Below are 5,180 nucleotides of genomic sequence, written 5' to 3' on the forward strand. Positions count from 1 at the left end.
TTCTTCTTCGAGACACAGTTTCACTCCGTCACCCAAGCTGGAGTGCAATGGTGTGATCTTGGCTCACTGCAACCTCTGCCTCCCAGGTTCAAGCAATTCTCCTTCTACCTCAGCCTCCCGAGTAGCTGAGATTACAGATGGGCACGAGGATGCCCAGCTAATTTTTTTTTTTTGAGATGGAGTCTCGCTCTGTCGCCCAGGCTGGAGTGCAGTGTCAAGATCTCGGCCTCTACCTCCCGGATTCAAGCAATTCTTCTGCCTCAGCCTCCCAAGTAGCTGTGACTACAGGCGTAGGCCACCATGCCAGGCTAATTTTGTATTTTTATTAAAGACAGGGTTTCACCATGTTGGCCAGGTTGCTCTCGATCTCCTGAACTCAAGTGATCCTCCTGCCTCGGCTTCCCTAAGTGCTGGGATTACAGGCATGAGCCGCCATGTCCGGCCCTGCAGGCTTTAAATTATGTTAATATGTGTCAACTGCCTCACTCCTAAGAGGTGCCCCATAAATGCCATTTACCCTGATCACTTACATATTTCTGCCCTAAGCCAGTTTCCAGGCATAGGAAGACGGAAAAGAAAAGATTTGGGGGGCTAGCAGGGGTCCTGAGGTCACAGCAAGGAGCCATCTGGCCATGTGTGGAAGAGAGTCTGGTGCTTTTCCTATGCACCCCCATTCACCCCGAGGCCTCCCTCCGTGAAACTTGATCCATCCTAAACCTTGGTGATGAGTCAGAGGAAGCAGCCAGCCTGCTCATTGTGCAATGGCCAGACAGCAGCCCAAGCCCCCCTCCTTGCTCCACTGACCCCCAGCCCTGAGAAGGAGAGGCTTCAGTGTCCAGTGATTAGGGCAGAATCCAGCCCTGAGGTTTTCACTTTCTTCCTTCATCAGAGGAAGTTGCTGTCACCCAGTGTGGCCCAATGCTGCTCCTCACAGCAGCCCCACAGGCTTTGCCAAGCAGGGCAGATCCCACACTCCCATGGCACTTAAAAATCTAAAGGCTAGCCGGGCGTGGTGGCTCACACCTGTAATCCCAGCACTTTGGGAGGCCGAGGCGGGTGGATCACGAGGTCAAGAGATCGAGACCATCCTGGTCAACGTGGTGAAACCCCGTCTCTACTAAAACTACAAAAAATGAGCTGGGCATGGTGGCGCGTGCCTGTAATCCCAGCTACTCAGGAGGCTGAGGCAGGAGAATTGCCTGAACCCAGGAGGCGGAGGCTGCAGTGAGCCGGGATCGCGCCATTGCACTCCAGCCTGGGTAACCAGAGCAAAACTCCGTCACAAAAAAAAAAAAATAAAAAAAAAAATCTAAAGGCTGGGCACAGTGGCTCATGCCTGTAATCCCAGCACTTTGGGAGGTCGAGGTGGACGGATCACCTGAGGAGTTTGAGAGCAGCCTGGCCCACATAGTGAAACCCCATCTCTACCAAAAAATACAAAAATTAGCAGTGCATGATGGCAGGTGCCTATAATCCCAGCTACTCGGGAAGCTGAGACGGAAGAATTGCTTGAACCTGGGATGCAGAGATTGTAGTGAGCCAAGATTGCGCCATTGCACTCCAGCCTGGGCGACAGAGTGAGACTCCGTCTCAAAAAAAAAAAAATCTACCCTCCTCCCGGCAGCTCCCCATGTCCATGCCCAGCTCGGCGATCACTCCAGCCACATGGACGTCTTTGCCGTTCTCTCTGCCTGGATCGCTGTCCTCCAAGATGCTGTCATGGCTGGCTGCTTCTCAACTTGCAGGCCTCTGCTCTGAGACCCTCCTGAAGGGTGTAGCTGAGTAGCCCTAGAGCGTCTCTTCCCATGACCTGAAACCTCCCCCCTCCGAAGGCAGCTGTTTCTAGGGTCTCATATGATCCCTTGTGGACCGAGCTGAGATTATATTCACCTTTCCCAAAGAAGCTACGGCCTGGCTAGATCTCCCTGTGTGCCTGTGTAATGTGGAAAGGGCAGAGACACGTGTGATTTCCTATGAGTTTTTGTTTGCATGTTTGTTTTGGTTTTTTTTTGTTTTTTTTTTTGAGATGGAGTTTCGCTCTTGTTACCCAGGCTGGAGTGCAATGGCGCGATCTCGGCTCACCGCAACCTCCGCCTCCTGGGTTCAGGCAATTCTCCTGCCTCAGCCTCCTGAGTAGCTGGGATTACAGGCACACGCCACCATGCCCAGCTAATTTTTTGTAATTTTAGTAGAGACGGGGTTTCACCATGTTGACCAGGATGGTCTCGATCTCTTGACCTCGTGATCCACCCACCTCGGCCTCCCAAAGTGCTGGGATTACAGGCTTGAGCCACCGCGCCCGGCCTGCATGTTTGTTTTTAAGACAGAGCCTTGCTCTATCACCCAGGCTAGAGTGCAGTGGTGTGAACTCGGCTCACTGCAACCTCCACCTCCAGACCTTTGGGGGACTGAGGCAGGCGGATCACCTGAGGTCAGGAGTTTGAGACCAGGCTGGCCAATATGGTGAAACCCCGTCTCTACTAAAAATACAAAAAAAAAAAATTTAACTGGCATGGCGGCCCACGCCTGTAATCCCAGCTACCCGGGAGGCTAAGACAGGAGAATCGCTTGACCTGGGAGGTCAAGAAACTCTTGGCTGGGCATGGTGGTTCATGCCTGTAATCCCAGCACTTTGGGAAGCCAGGCGGGTGGATCATCTGAGGTTAGAAGTTCAAGACCAGCCTGGCCAACATAGTAAAACCCCATCTCTACTAAAAATATAACATTAGCTGGGCACAGTGGCTGGCGCCTGTAATCCCAGCTACTCGGGAGGCTGAGGCAGGAGAATTGCATGAACCTGGAAGGCAGAGGTTGCAGTGAGCAGAGATCATGCCATTGCACTCCAGCCTGGGTAACAAGAACAAAACTCTGTCTCAAAAAAAAACAAAACAAAAACTCTTAGCGTTTCTGTGTGGTCCACCACTTACCAGTGCTCCAACTGTGTGACAATGGAAAAGTATTTTCCCCTCGCTGAGCCTCACTGCCCTTCTCAGCTAAACGTGGACAGTGGTGCTCCTTGCAGCAGGCTCTTGGAAAGATTAAACAGATAACACATGGAAAGCACTTAGCTCACTGCCTGCTTCATCCAAGCACTCAGCAACTGTTAAGAAAGCAAAATGCTACTTTGCAATGTTAGTTTTCATGCTTCGCTTCTCAGCTCTTCCTTATATGGGATCTTAGTCGCTTTGGGGTACCCACGTTGTGTGGAGGTGAATTAGGGCCATGGAAGCTGGGAGGCAAAGAGGAAAACAATCCCTGGTCTGTCTTTGACTTCCAAAAGAGGCTGTCATCGTACAGAGTTTTTAAAGGGCAAAGCAAAAGCCAGGTCTGATCATGAAGAGAGAGGGAAAGGACCCAAGAGAAACCAGCAATGCTCCTCCTTACAATAAGGTTACAGGAGGACCCAGGCACCTTGTCCTCCCACCCAGGCTTGAGTGGTAGGTGGAGGGTGGAACGAGGTGGGCTGCCAAGGAGGGTAGGGAGAGGCTGGAACTGGACAGGCAGGGGACCCAGGGCTCAAATCTAGGGGCCCAGCCACCTGTGCTGAGGCGTAGATAGCTGAAGTGTGTGTTGTAAAACTGGTTGCATGGCCGGTGCAGTGGCTCATGCCCGTATTCTCAGCACTTTGGGAGGCAGAGGCCAGAGGATTGCTTGAGCTCAGGAGTTCGAGACCAGCCTGGGCAACATAGTGAGACTGAGGCAGGCTCCCAGTGACACCTGCAGTCCCTATGCCCTGAAACTTGGCCAAGGCCCCACTGACATCCCCATATCCAGACACTGGTCCTGCTGTCCAAGAGCCTGGGATACTCACAGCCCTGACTCACCTGAAACCAAAAAAAAAGTGGGATCCCTCAACCTCCAGGGGGCAGTGGCTGCTAAGGAGATGCTGAGCAGGCTTTGCTTTTTGGTTGCCAAAATCTGGGTCCCCATCCAAGTTTGGGGAGTCCCCCCACAGGGGGAAATTGGTCACTCTCCTAATAAGAGAAGCCTCCAAACCAAGGGCGACCCATCTAATTACTGGCCCCGGTTCCCACCTGTTCCTGCATCCCTGCCCTCTGCAGTTCTTCCTTCCAGGTGGAAGACACTTCCCCACTCCTGATGTGGGGCTCAGCCATGTCATTTGCTTAGCCAAAGACTTATGGACAGGTGAGGCGTAGTGGCTCAACACATGCCTGTAATCCCAGCACTTTGGGAGGCCAAGGTGGGTGGATCACTTGAGGGAGGCCAGAAGTTCGAGACCAGCCTGGCCAACATGAAACCCCGTCTCTATTAAAAATACAAAAATTAACCTGGCGTGGTGGCACACACCTGTAATCCCAGTTAGGAGGCAGAGGCAGGAGAATTGCTTGAACCTGGGAGGTAGAGGTGGCAGTGAGCTGAGATTGCACCACTGCACTCCAGCCTGGGTGACAGAATGAAACTCTGTCTCAAATAAATAAATAAATAAACAAATAAGCAAGCAAGCAAGCTGCCCTTGGTGGCACGTGCCTATAGTCCTAGCTACTTGGGAGGCTGAGGTGGGAGTATCATTTGAGCCCAGGGTGTTGAGGCTGCAGTAAGCCACGACTGTGCCACTGCACTCCATCCTGGGTGACAGAGCGAGACTGCATCTCAAAAGAAAAAAGACTTACGGGCAGATGTGATGGTGTATGAGTCCTGAATTGAGACCCTACGAGGCCTCAAGTGATTCCACTTGTCCTCACACACCTGCAGGAGGAAAGTATGCCCTGGCTAGCGGCTGTCCCAGCAGGATGCAAGAACTCATGGAGCAGGGCCTCTGGGCCACTCTGCATCCTTGTCCCTGGAAGTAGAGCATCGTAGCCGAGGCCAGCCTAGAGCAGGCGCCCCCTCTGCTGACTCACAGACCTGTGAAAAACAAATGCTCACTGTTTTATGTCATTGAGACTTGGGGGTGTTTGTCGCACAGCAGTGGCTGACTAATACACACTAATGTACTCACTTTCCCCACTCCCCAGACAGCTGGGGGATGGCTGGACCACTGGGATGTTTCCATGCAGGCACAAACCTGCTACAGAGAAACAGCATCGGGGCAGGGCCATCTGTTTTCCAGGGGCAGCTGTGGCTGAGTGCCCAGGGCAGATGGCAGTGCCAACGACAGCGTCTGGATTCTGCAGTGGTGGCAGCTTCATCCTCTGGCATAATTTCAGCTGAAGGCCTAG

This window comes from Sapajus apella, unplaced genomic scaffold, assembly GCF_009761245.1.
Source record: "Sapajus apella isolate SASKATOON/1434 unplaced genomic scaffold, GSC_monkey_1.0 scaffold173, whole genome shotgun sequence".
NCBI classification, from domain to species: domain Eukaryota; kingdom Metazoa; phylum Chordata; class Mammalia; order Primates; family Cebidae; genus Sapajus; species Sapajus apella.